Here is a 14673-nt window from a genome sequence, read left to right on the forward strand (position 1 = left end):
CTGCTGGGTTCTTCCAAATAGGAGCTCTGAGACTTCTAACTCAACTCGTTGCCAATCCTTTCTCCAAATCTAATATTTTATGAGAATGCTGAATTGTTAAGATCTTCCTGAGAGGTTCAGTTAAGTAAGTAACTACCATTAGAGTTAGTTGAATCAAAAACAGTGATAGTCATGCTGGCTATGCATGGACATCTGTTCCCTCAATAACCCATAAGGCTCCATACCTCAAAAAAGCTTTGCTATACATGTAAAAATGCACGTAATACCAGCTTTCCTCTGGATTTAGTGGCTTTTAATTTCTTAAGCACTATCCTAGATGCTTTGTCAAAAGTCTAATCTCATATTTATTCTAATTAATCCTATAACCTCATAATAGAGAGTAGGAATGGGCTGCCAATTGACGTCAAATGTTTGTCAGTAATAGCGTGCAGTCTTCTTAAATGGTGCATAGTCTTTCCTGATAGTACATGCATGAGGGTGCATACATGATGGTTTGCGCATGAGTGGTGGTTCTCACGTGTGCACTATCAGGAAAACAGTGAACATTCTTTAATAAGAGTCCACTTTTTTTTTCACATAGTGTGCGCTGTTCAAGAAAAGTGCACCCTCATTACACATACCTCTTATTTTATAATGTTGAGTACACAATTTTGATCTTAGTGAGCAAACCTGTGCACGCAGGTTGTAAAATAGTGCCAGTTACATATAAAACTTCATTGATAATTTAGGTGCAAATTGGCACTAGCTACCCAATAATCAGCTATAATTGCAGTTAATTGGTACTACGTGACACTAATTTGCAGAATGAATGGTATTGTATTTTGTCCACTCACGTCTTCCATAGGAATGTTTCTGGGGTTTTGTGTGTTCTTTCCTATCAACTACTGGATTTCTTAGTTTGTATGTTGTGTTTTAAATGTAAATTTTTTACAGTGTAAACCATTCTGCTTTGCCAATGCAATAAGTAATGGTATAGTAAATAAATAAATAAATAAATAAAGGATAAATGATAAACTTCAATTAGTTGTAATTTTATAACCTTAGGGGTTGTTATTCAAAGTGATTTAAATGGCCAGAACCATCTCCTGGCTGTTTGAATTGCTTCTCCGAGGCTAACTGCGAATATTTAGTGGCACTTAACTGGATAGTGCTGCTGAATATACCACCTAAGCTGTAACCGATTATTTTTTGGGCATCCAGGGGCAGAGTCAGTACTTATGCGGTTAAGTGCCAAATTTCAGCACTTAACTGGATAAAGTAACCACATAAATAGATCTATATAAAACATAGTCCTATCTTTATGTGATTTGCCTTAACTGGTTAAGTGCTGAATATTGCTTTTAACCAGATCAATTTTATCCAGCCGTGCCCAGATATTCAGTGCCAGCTCCCGAACATGGCCCAGCATTGAATATGCAGGGATAAAGCCAGAGGCAGCCAAGAAAAATGCTGTCACTGGATACATATCAACCCTTTAGCATGTAAATTCTTTAGCTACAGTGTGTGAACATGGGAGGGACATAAGTGTGTGGGGCATAGACAGATAACACTCTTTTGAGATGTTATTAGGAACATGACACTCGGTATATATCAGGGGTGTAGCCAGACTTCGCGGTGGGAGGGGGCCAGAGCCCGAGGTGGGGGCACACATTTTGGTTTGCCACCTGGACGCTGTCCCCCGCCACGTTGTCGCCCCCCCCCCCTGCCACTGCCCTGCTGTTCCCCACCCACAGCTGCAGCAACTACCTTGGCTGGCGGGGGTCCCCAACCCCCGCCAGCTGAATCGTTGTCCAGCGCCGGTCTCCAGTGCCGCCTCATTGCCTGCCCTGCTCTGCCTTCCCCTCATGTCCTGCATGCTCCTTTTAGTGAAATTAGGCATGCTCAGTTTCACTAAAAGAAGCATGCTGGACGTGACGGGAAGACAGAGAAGGGCAGGCAACGGGGTGGCACCAGAGACTGGCACTGGACAATGCTTCAGGTGGCGGGGTTGGGGACCCCCACCAGCAAAACCAGGAGCCCAGAACAAATTTTGAGGGCCCAGGCCCTTGTGGACTCCCAAAAGCTGTGAAATCAATCCATGACCACCTAAACTTCAGGAAATCGCTAAAAAACAACCACTTCAAAAAGGCTTACCCCACCGATCCACCATAATCCCCCACACCCAGTAACACCACATAACCAATGATCGTACAGGACAATATACAATCTTCATTCCCTTCGACCCTCAGGGTGCCTGATACACACCTATCTCATTCAACCACAAAATAACCTTGTATTTGCTATTAACCGACTTGGCGAACACCTTTACGGTACTATGTAAGCCACATTGAGCCTGCAAATTGGGAAAATGTGGGGTACAAATGTAACAAATAAAATAAATAAAAAGAGCTACACCACTGGTATAGATTGCAAAACAATGTGATTCTGCCATGTTCTGGCATTAGACAGTGTAGTGTCTGAAAGCAAATATGTTCCTTTTTATCTATAGATCCAAATCCATAACACCCAAATAATAACAGGACTAACTTCACACCCAAGGGTATTATAAAAATAGATTGTTTATTTATTTACAATAGCAGGAAGAACAAAATGAAAATGCAGGAATCATGAAACAGAAATGGTCTTATCATAAAAACAGCACAGAATAAATGCACATTACCCTAGGCAGGCTTATAATTCAGTCACCTATTCCCTAGCAGTACACAGTAGTACTTGGCAAACATACAACCTGAGTAGATGGTGCAGACATCCAGCAGATGGCAGAGAGTCCCTCAGAAGGACCTGGAGGGGCATAATCGAATGGGGTGCCCAAGTTTTCCTGAGGATGTCCTCAAAACAAGATGGGTGGCCATCTTTCATTTCGATAATACAGTCAGGGACACCCAAATCCCAACATTTAGGTCAACCTTAGAGATGGTCATCCTTAGAGATGGTCGTCCCCGGTTTTCAGCGATAATGGAAACCGAGGACGCCCATCTCAGAAATGACCAAATCCAAGTCATTTGGTCATGGGAGGAGCCAGCATTCGTAGTGCACTGGTCCCCCTGACATGCCAGGACACCAACCGGGCACCCTAGGGGGCACTGCAGTGGACTAACTGATGCACTAACTGAATGGAAAAAGCCCTTCCCTTACCGATTCCTTAGCGATTCGGAAAGGAATGGGCATGCATGAAGGAAATCGCATGCAAATGAGCTGCTCACTGTTAGCTCATTTGCACATGATTTCATTCCTAAGGAGGAGAAGCCAATGCAGAGCAGCCAAGCGTTATGCTTGGCTGCTCTGCACATGCCAAAGACGGCTTCATACAAGCAGACAAGCTGCATGTATAATAGCAGTCTATAACCTTAAAAAAACACAAGTCCAGGTGAAGACGTCCAAGTGCTCGTCAGGGACCTCTTTTTTCTCCATTATGGTTCAAGGACGTCCAAGTGTTAGGTGCCTTCTGTCCAAAATGTGGATGTTTCTGTGAGAAGTACATCCATGCCTTTGTTATGTGTCTGACACCCTCTTTATTTATTTGGATTTTGGATCACAAGTAGCAGCAATGGGATTTGAACCAACCACTTCTGGATTTCAAGACCAGTGCTCTAACCACTAGGCCACTCCTCCACTCCACTCCCTTGAAATTTGGCCATCCCTGTGGGGGGGGGGCAGTTCAGGACGTCCAAAATGTTTGAAAGAAGGACGTCCACGCCTTTGCTATGCCTCCGCTGACACACACACACAGCATACTGCTGCGATGGACCTGAGTATGACATTTCAGGCTGGCAAAAAAGTTTTTAAAGTTGTTTTTTTGAGGGTGGGAGGGGGTTAGTGACCACTGGGGGAGTCAGGGGAGATCATCCCCGATTCCCTCCAGTGGTCATCTGGTTAGTTCGGGCACCTTTTTGAGGCTTGGTCGTAAGAAAAAAATGGACCAAGTAAAGTCAGCCAAGTGCTCATCAGGGACGCCCTTCTTTTTTCCATTATCGCTCGAGGACGCCCATCTGTTAGGCACGCCTCAGTCCCGCCTTCGCTATGCCCCCAGCATGCCCCGGGAACTTTGGTTGTCCCCGCAACAGGAAGCAGTTGGGGATGCCCAAAATCGGCTTTTGATTATGCCGATCTGGGCGACCCTGAGAGAAGGACGCCCATCTCCCGATTTGTATCGAAAGGTGGGTGCCCTTCTCTTTCGAAAATAAGCCTGCTGGTCAGGCAGCACAGCAGGGGCTGCACTCAAGTGGAATAGAAACAACCTTTTGTCTTGATTTACTGTCCTTTCTATAGAAAAAAGGCCAGCTCCAGCTGAGGGGATGATGTAGCTTTTAGCTTTGCATGGACCCCATGTGTTCCTTGAAACACCCTTGTTTTATTTTTCAGATTGTTATGACTTCAGGGGCTGCAGTGCTGTCTCACTGGTACCTCATTGTAGGAAACTTTAACCATGAAGTCAGTGTTTCAGGAAATAAGGTGTTTTCCTGGGGTACAAAGGTCTGGGACTTTCCAATGTTGATGCAGAAAATCAAAGCATTACATTACATATGTGATGAAACAGAGACACTCTGAACGTGGAGTACTTTATCCCAGTAAACAAGATGTTGTTATATTTAGTTTCTCCAGTCATTAGATTGGTTCAGTCACCAAGGGATTTCCAGTGGTCCTTGGGTGGCCTGCAGTCTTTTGATGATGTTTTTACAATGCAATGTTTTTTTCTGACTGCACACATAAAGGTATTAATAATAGGCCTTAGCAATGAGATATGAAGTTAGCCAAAGTCTGTGTTTTAATACCAGGTTGGTAATGCTGGGAAGCGCCATGTATTCATTCTACATAACTTTGTTATATAGTGGCATGTAGTGCTGCTTACAGTGCCTTTTGCTCCTACAGGTGGGTCAGAGGAATGTCCAGCACTTATGTGCTAAGATTATAGAATACTGTTAGCTATGTACATAACTGACAGCATTTAGAAATGAGCCTTTACACCAGCCTTTCACATGCTTATATTTATTAAAACTTACTCACACCGCCTATTCCAAATAATACAAGGGTCTAAGCAGTGTACAATAAAATCAAATCACATAAAAACACAAAAGAAAAGGGATCACCAATAAGTGGACAGAAGACATACATTCATTCAGAGAGACGTTATTATAGAATAATTCACTAAAGGTCAGAGACCGACTCCAAGCCGATGCACACCTCAGTTGAATGCCTGCGGAAAGAGTCTTTAATCTAAAAAATGACTCTTCACTATGAATGTTCCTTGGCAAATTGTTCCACAATGTGGGAGCTAAACAGAAGAATGCTGAATGACGTGTGGTTTCCTAATGAACCTGTCTGGGGGACGAGTCTATGAGACATGGTGTAAGTGGTTGAGTCTAAAGTTAATCACGTAAATGCAGACTTATGCTAGTATTCTGTAATGGAAATTACAGGCATTATATAATTCCTACTTAGCGCACATATGTTAGGCATCTCATTTTAGGTGACCTATACAGAATTACTCCACAGTACGTACTCTTTTGCAAAGAATGCAGAATTGTGAGATGTTGGTAACTGCGGCCATGTTATTGGTAGTCGTGACAACCGACTTGTGTTCTAACTGTCACAGCTGTCCACTCCTCCACCCACTCATGTGTCACTTAGCTCCCATCCATTCCCATGTTAAAGGCAACATACAAAGGATTTTTACTGCACTGGCTACTGTTTTAACACAAAACACACCTTAGAATGGGCATGCACTAATGTCTCCCATGTGATAAAATTTGTGTTAGCTACTTGATACAGCTTAGTAAAAGGCCCCTAAGTTTCAAAGAAAAAGTGTGCATCTGCTTTCCCTTTGAAACTTACCATGGACATTGGTGCAAGACAGCATTAGACTTTTCTACCTGCTTTCCAGCAGGAATATTTTGAATGAAAAATGACGCATTATAGATTTGAAAACACATCCTATGTTATTATTTTTTGATCCTTCTTGTGATTCTTTTGAAAATGTTTTCTTATTCTTGGCTATAGAGCTTTGCCTAGACTTTAAGCTGAACTAAAGGCAATTTTCTAACAGCTAATTTAGGGGGTTCTTTTACTAAGGCGCGCTAGCATTTTTAGCACATGCTAAAAATAGGTGTGTGCTAAATGTTCAAGCCTCCCAGGATCTGTCACTGTAAGATCTTGGTAACTTGATGTATAACCTCAGAACATCAATACACCCTGAAGTCTCTTTATATTTCTGAAATATCTTTTAATGAATAACAAACAGTTTACTCACAAATCAGAAGAGGTGCTACTTAGCACAGAGCCTTCGTGTTCTGAAAGTTGCTTCAGATGGATGGAATCATAGACCTGAGACAAAGGCAGTTCTACTTCTGAGGTAGAAAGCAGTTCACAGGCAGAGCAGCTGTCAGGTTTTCAAGGCAGAAACTAGGTTTGTGAGCCCTAGGGCCACTGCCGTGGAGCAGCAGTGGCAGACAAAACCACCCCACACCAGAGACAAGGCAGAACCCTGACAGGAACCGCTAGACTTCACTTGCACTTGACCGCCGTTCCTCAGGAGTTGAGCCCCTGGGTGCAGGCGGCCGGCAGGACTTACCGGACAGGGCAGGAACTGGATACCCACTAGGCTGAACAGGGACTGAGGGTCAGAGGGGAAAGGAATATACATGGGCAGCAAGGCAGGAAACTGGACTAGGACTCACAGACAGACAATACTACACAAAGCAGGAAATGGACAAGCTAGAGGATGGGAACTGAAAGCTGCCAAGCAGCCACTGAAACAGGGTACAAATACTGACAGACAAGAGACAGGACTGAAAGCTGCAGAGCAGCCACTAAGCAAGAGACACAGACAAACAGAAACTAGACCAGGAATACAAACCAGAAACAAGACTAAGAAATAAGCAATAAACCTAAGCTAAACTACACACAGACTAACTAGAACCGGACAAGAAACTCAAACAAGAAACCAGACTAGGCAGAAATGCAACAAAGCACCAAAAAACCAGAGACCTTAGGCGATGCAAAGGCAAACACAGAAGTTTCCAGATGATTAATAAAGCCCATCAGCTGCTGAAGTTCAGCTGCAGGAATCACAAGGCAGCTACGGGTGCTGTTCAGGCACAAAAAAGAGAAGCAAGTCTGGCAGCCCGGAAGATCCGGACTGAGTCTATAAGGACAAGTGCTGACAGAAATAAAATGGAGACAGCCACCAAGTCAGTCAGAGAGAGAAATGGACAGGAGAGGGTGGGCTCCCTCAAGCCCACAGAACAAGAGGCCAAAAGGACCAATGAGGACAGTGCCAAGATAGGCTGAGCAAAAAGACCTCAGCAACAGCACACCACTAATAACAGTTTTTCTAAACAAGTGTGTCTGCACTACCTGTGAACTACATTTCACATAATGCCTTGCTTATTTAACATTACAGTGACTACATTAAAGATTAAACACATTACAGGAATCTATCCCAACCAGGCAAGGATGTCAAAGGACAGAACACTAAATGCTCAAGATGCCCATAGAAATACATAGGTGTCTCTAGCATTTAGCTTGCATCTACTTTTAGTGTGTGCTAAAAACGCAAGCACACCTTAGTAAAAGACCATTTTATCCTGCTAAATCATTATTTCCCCAGGTTAAATTAATTTCAAAAGTGTTTTCTTTTTTAATGTATTCATCTCTAGTAGGTTTTTAGGGCCAACATTAACATGGTCTTGAAGGGCTGATAGACTGGTAAGTAAGGCCCATACAGTATGTATATGAATATCTCAACAACATTTTCTGGGAAAGGCTGAATGGATCAGTCTGAATTTGAAGCTGTTGAACTACACCATCATCACAGCAGACCTTCTTAATAAGTCTATCAATTTAGAACAATCAAAATGCACAATGGTACCGTAAACTAAGCAGCCAAGCAATTCCAATATTTTCCAGAAGGCAGGTTTTTTTTTCATTAAAATATTTAAAATACATGCATAGCACTCTGTTTCCTCTGAGCACATTGTCTGTAGCGATGGCTTTTCTATTCAGTAAATTAGATTGCAGGATGGTGCATAAATGTGACTGGAATGCAGTGGCAATATATTTTCTGGATCCTGAACTCCCTATGATGGATGGCATTACCTGTGTCATTCATTATGATTTTCATACCAGTAAAATGAAAACTTAAGCCCCCATGCTGCTGCCCTCACTTATTCCCCATTTTTCTTGCTTTTTCTCATAATCTGAACAAACAACTGAAGTGATGGAATGAGTTTTTAGCGTTCTCCCAATTTCAGTAAGATATATATCTCAAAAACTTTTCCAGATAGGAGGCAAGGTAAAGAACAAGCTGGGATATTATTATGTTTTTTTTTTCTAGAAGGGCTCAAAGTTTTAGGAGAATGTTCCATGTTTAATACAGTAAAGTCTTGATTATCTGATGTAAATCAGACCGACCCATTGTCGGATAAGTGAAAAGTCAGATAATACAGAAAACAATGTAAAAAGACTGCAAGCAGTTGTGAGCACTCTATAGTACTGGGACGAATAAAGGGGGGTGGCTGTTCCTTTAATAGTCAGCATCCTTCCTCATTCCAACCTGCCAAGCGAGCAGTTCGCCCTCTGGTGGCCAAACCAGCGGTGAAATCTCTAGTTCAGGGGGAAAACTACACTCCCCAGAAGCCATTGCAGGGTCAGTTGGACTTGCAGGAGGGGGAGGGGGGAAGTGAATGATTGGGAGATGAGTTCTGAGCCAGGGGATGAGGAACAGCTGAGGGAGATTAGGGAGGAGGAAGAGATGGAATGCAATAAGGAGGAAGTGGGGGAGGAAGATGGGGTAGAGTGTATGGAGGTGGCTGGTTTGGCTCAGACTCAAAGAGGCAAATATTTTCAGCTGAATATCTGAGTTCATAACAACATAAAGGAATATAATAGATAATTAGCAGGATCTTGTGCTATAGGTAGGAAAGGCAAATTGTGACATTAGCTGGTTCAGTATGATAGAAATAGAGGGTCAAATTCAAACCATAAATAGGGTTTGAAATTCCACGGATGTCGACGGCCTAGAGACCGCCACATGAAGCTGTTCACTCTCACCGGACCAGACGTTCTCCCCACAGTCCAATGTAGCTCGTCTTGCCCCATCCTTGGCCACCTTTAAATCTAGACTGAAAGCTCACCTGTTTAACATTGCTTTTGACTCGTAACCACTTGTAACCACTCGCCTCCACCTACCCTCCTCTCTTCCTTCCCGTTCACATTAATTGATTTGATTTGCTTACTTTATTTTATTTTATTTTATTTTATTTTTTTTTGTCTATTAGATTGTAAGCTGTTTGAGCAGGGATTGTCTTCTATGTTTGTGCAGCGCTGCGCACGCCTTGTAGCGCTATAGAAATGCTAAATAGTAGTAGTAGTAGACTCGTGGGGAAAAAGTAAAAGCTTTTGTGGCCTCTGTATTGCCAAGACTGTGGATGTTGGGGGACGCTAAAGTGAGCCAGTGGAGAGGAGGCTGGTGGAAACAACTAACCTAGAAACTGTCTGCTGATAAAAGATAGTGTTGTGGGTTAGGTTGTGTTGGTAAGCAGAGTCAGCAACTGTCATGTGGAAAATAGGATTGAACTGTGCTGGAACTAAGGACTGTTATAATAAGCTGAATTATACATGTTGGAGGAATTGATTTAAGTCAAAACTAATACTGTGTTTGAAGAACTTGAACAATAAAGCCTAGGATTTTTTTTAAGAACTTTGAGTGTGTGAAAGTCTCTGGAAGAGGGTAAAGAAAGAAACTAGGGGGGGTGATGCCGACTCTGATCAACAGAGGGAGAGACCGAGTGGGAAGAAGCAAGTCTTAACCATGAGGTGTATAGGAGAGCCCAGCACCCAAGAGTCAGGTGAAGCTAAGCAGGGACAGCCTTGGTCACACCTGGAAGGGTGACCCGGTTACACAATACAAAGTAAAGCTACAAAAATGGTATAGGATTTGTATTGCAAACCATACAAGGAGAAACTTGCTGACCTGAACATGTATACCTTGGAGAAACAGGGGTGACAAGATACAGGTGTTCAAATATTTGAAAGGTATTAATCTGCAAACAAACCTTTTCCGAAGGTGGTAGAACTAGAGGACATGGATTGAGATTGAAGAGGGGCATACTCATGAGTAATGTCAGGAAGTATTTTTTTATGGAAAGGGTGGTAGATTCATGGAATGCCCTCCCACGGGAGGTGGTAGAGATGAAAACGGTAATGGAATTCAAATATGTGAGGGATAAACACAAAGAAATCCTGTTTGGAAGGAATGGATCCACGGAATCTTAGCAGAGATTGGGTGGCAACGCCGGAAAATGGGAAGCAAAACTAGTGCTGGGCTTCTATGGTCTGCACCCTGATCGTGACTGAATAGATATGGATGGGCTTGAGTGTAAATTTTAAGGGGCTTCAACATTAGCTTCAGAACTTTAAGTACAAGAAGAGTGCTGGGCAGTCTGTGCCCTGAGAATGGCAAGGACAAATCAAACTCGGGTATACATATAAAGTATAACATACCATGTGTAAAATGAGTATATCTTGTTGGGCAGACTGGATGGACTGTGAAGGTCTTTATCTGTCGTCATTTACTATGTTACCACGTTACTATGTAACCCCTCAAGCAATGCATAAACAAAGGCTGTAAAAGCAGGGTCTTGGGTTTTAGATACATTGTCTCAAGTGTGAAACTTCCCTCTGCTATGCCAGAAAAAGGAAGAAGATGTGATGATGTCACATGTGGGGGGGGGGGGGGGTCTGTCAGATATGACGGTCAGATTAGTGAAGGTTGGATAATCGAGACTTTACTATTTTATTAATCTCCACACCTTTTCAGTCTCCTCTCTCTATAACTTTATTTTTGTATTTTTGACCTCATTACCTGCAAGTCCAACCAGTATAGCTTCTGACTGAGTTTGGTACATTTCTGTCATGCTATGGTAATTGAAAAACTTTGAGCATTACAGCATAGGCGTAGTTTGACTGTTTCATTTGGGGGGGGGGGGGCAAAAAAAAATGGGCGTAGCATATTAGCATATCATTTGCATATATACATATGCAAATGAATATGCTAATATGGAGGAAGGAAATGAAATTTACAGGCAAAATATCACAGATGCACATTTCAAAAAGCTGACACATTTCAATTAATAAATTATGAATAAAATAAACTTTTATTTACCTTTGTTGTCTGATCATGTAGTTTTTCTATTCGCTTTGATCCCAGTGTCTTCTGTTTTATGCAGTGTCTTCTTTCCAGTAGGCTTCCCTCTGCTCCCCACCCTCCCAGTCCCATCCATCTCTTGCTCCTTCCCTCTGCTCCCCACCCCTCCCAGTCCCATCCATCTTCTGTTCCTTCCCTCTGCTCACCATCCCTCCATCCCATCCATCTTCTGCTCCTTCCCTCTGCTGTGCCTGACCTCTCCCAATCCCATCCATCTCCTGGTCCATCCCTCTGCTCCCCACCCCTCGCAGTCCCATCCATCTATTGCTCCTTCCCTCTGCTCCCCACCCCTCCCAGTCCCAACCATCTCTTGCTCCTTCCCGCTGCTCCCCACCCCTCCCAGTCCCATCCATCTCCTGCTCCTTCCCTCTGCTCACCTCCTTTCCCAGTCCAATCCAATTCCTGGTCCTTCCCTCTGCTCCCCACCCACCCCTCCCAGTCCCATCCATCTCTTGCTCCTTCCCTCTGCTCCCCACCCCTCCCAGTCCCATCCATCTTCTGTTCCTTCCCTCTGCCCACCATCCCTCCTTCCCATCCATCTCTTGCTCCTTCCCTCTGCTGTGCCTGACCTCTCCAAATCCCATCCATCTCCTGGTCCATCCCTCTGCTCCCCACCCCTCGCAGTCCCATCCATCTTCTGTTCCTTCCCTCTGCTCACCTCCTTTCCCAGTCCAATCCAATTCCTGGTCCTTCCCTCTGCTCCCCACCCACCCCTCCCAGTCCCATCCATCTCTTGCTCCTTCCCTCTGCTTCCCACCCCTCCCAGTCCCATCCATCTCCTGCTCCTTCCCTCTGCTCCCCACCCCTCCCAGTCCCATCCATCTCCTGCTCCTTCCCTCTGCTCACCTCCTTTCCCAGTCCAATCCAATTCCTGGTCCTTCCCTCTGCTCCCCACCCACCCCTCCCAGTCCCATCCATCTCTTGCTCCTTCCCTCTGCTTCCCACCCCTCCCAGTCCCATCCATCTCCTGCTCCTTCCCACTGCTTCCCACTCTCCCAGTCCCATCCATCTCCTGCTCCTTCACTCTGCTTCCCACCCTCCCAGTCCCATCCAATTCCTGGTCCTTCCCTCTGCTCCCCACCCACCCCTCCCAGTCCCATCCATCTCTTGCTCCTTCCCTCTGCTTCCCACCCCTCCCAGTCCCATCCATCTCCTGCTCCTTGCCACTGCTTCCCACCCTCCCAGTCCCATCCATCTCCTGCTCCTTCACTCTGCTTCCCACCCTCCCAGTCCCATCCAATTCCTGGTCCTTCCCTCTGCTCCCCACCCACCCCTCCCAGTCCCATCCATCTCTTGCTCCTTCCCTCTGCTTCCCACCCCTCCCAGTCCCATCCATCTCCTGCTCCTTCCCACTGCTTCTCACCCTCCCAGTCCAATCCATCTCTTACTCCTTCCCTCTGCTCTCCACCCTCCCAGTCCCATTCATCTTCCCTCTGCTGCCCCCCCCCCCCCCCCGCGAGGTCCAGGATCGTGACTCCGTTTACCCCCTCTCTTCCTCCCTCCCTCCGGTGCAGGCAGCAGTCTTCTTCAACCTTTCTGTGCTCCTGGCAGCGGTAGCGACGTATACACGCTGCCTTCGGTCTGCCCCGGAAGCCTTCTCTTCAAGTTCCTGTTCCAACCTATGCGGGAACAGGAACTTGAAGAGAAGGCTTTGGGGCAGAGCTGAAGGCAGCGTGTACGTCGCTACCGCTGCCAGGAACAAGAAAGGCTTAGAGAAGATTGGTGCTGCCTGCGCCGGAGGGTAGGAAGAGAGGGGGTAGATAGACACGCTCGTCTCCGTCTGCTTCGGTGCTTCCCTGCCCTCTCTGTCTGCGTCCCGCCTTCCTCTGATGTCATTTCCTTTCGGGCGGGACGCAGACAGAGAGGGCAGGGAAGCAGCGAAGCGGACGGAGACGAGCGCGTGCCTGCTTGTTTTTTTTTTTTTTCATTGTAGCGCCAGTCCACGTCCTCGTCGTTTGGGGGGGCATTGCCCCCCCTCGCCCCCCCAGTCTACGCCTATGCATTACAGTAATCTTTAAACCTGGTGAGATAAAACCCAAAATGTGTATTGTACCCTGTGCACGCAGCATGGAAACTGCATGTTAAATAGAGCTCAGATCACAAGAGAACCATGGAAAAACCTTTTTTTTTTGTCCTGGAATATCTGTCTCACATATCATATTAGGCATCCTTGTATTTTCAGTGAGTCTGAGCCAAAAGACTGACTTTAATATAATTACAAACCATTAATAATTGAACAGAAGTCTCTATTCACTTATTTTGTAGTGTCTCTTTTAATTAGCATAATTGAAGACCAACACAAGGCTTTTTGTACATGCAAATACACTTTGCCCTTCTTAAATCCAAAGGTCGCCTGCCATGTATGATAATGAACTAGAAAGCCTGAACAGAATTTCTTACCTGCTGATAGAAAGAACCATTCTCTAGAGATTACAAAACTTTGGCTTATTGCCAGCATTTGTATTTATCCTAAATGCATTTGAATAATTTATCTTAAAAAAAAAGAAAAAGAAAATTGTTGTTACCAAACAGACGTTCATTATCCTAGACAAGATAATGTTCAAGCATCTTTCTGACCTCACTTGCAACTCTCTTTAACTAGTCCCTTATTTTCTCTCTCCTGTTATTCTATCTTACCCATCTATATGTTCCACCTCTGCTTACACCCTACGTTGTCTTTTAAAATGCTTTATTGTGTATTGTGTTGGCATTATGATGTAGCATACTATGCCATACTTTGTATTGTTATTTGAATATTTTTACTGCTGTAATTGTCTATTGCTTATGTTTGACTTATTCTTGCTGTACACTGCTTTGACTGCGATGCAAACTGCTTACAACAAAATATCAATCCAGAAAAACGTGAAAGCGTTGTACTGCTGTAAGTGCTTTGTGAGATATTGAACTGGTTCTGTACCCTTCTTTGGCAACTTTTTCTATTGCTAGTCTGTTTTAAAGACTGCAATCCCTTATTTGCCATTTGTGAAGCATTCCTTGCTACTTTTGGATTCTATCATATATACACAGACTTCTGAGGCAGAGACTTTAACTGAAATACAATTCTATATTGAGTCATCATTTTTAACATCCCTTCGTTTGTGGAATAAACTGTATATGATATTCTCCGTCTCCCTGGCATCATTAGAAGAATTTTGTTGATCACTCTACTCCTTTGTCTGACCTGGTACGTTCATTGAGGATCCTATTCCTCTATCTTGGTGGTTGACCTCTATGCTATTTTCATATTAGTCATGTCCATATACCCTGAGTTGTACACAATTACACACCCAAACTAGTGTGCAAACTGTAGAACAGTTGAGTTGTGTTCCTAACTTAATGGTAAAATTAGGTACCAAATTGACCTTAAGTATCAATAACAGCACTTAATTGGTGTTAATTAGTGCTAATTGGCCCAAATTCCAATAGGCGATAATCTATAAACTTACCCCCTGATCCTATAAATTGTGCCC

The sequence above is a fragment of the Microcaecilia unicolor genome, chromosome 5, assembly GCF_901765095.1.
Source record: "Microcaecilia unicolor chromosome 5, aMicUni1.1, whole genome shotgun sequence".
NCBI classification, from domain to species: Eukaryota; Metazoa; Chordata; class Amphibia; order Gymnophiona; family Siphonopidae; genus Microcaecilia; species Microcaecilia unicolor.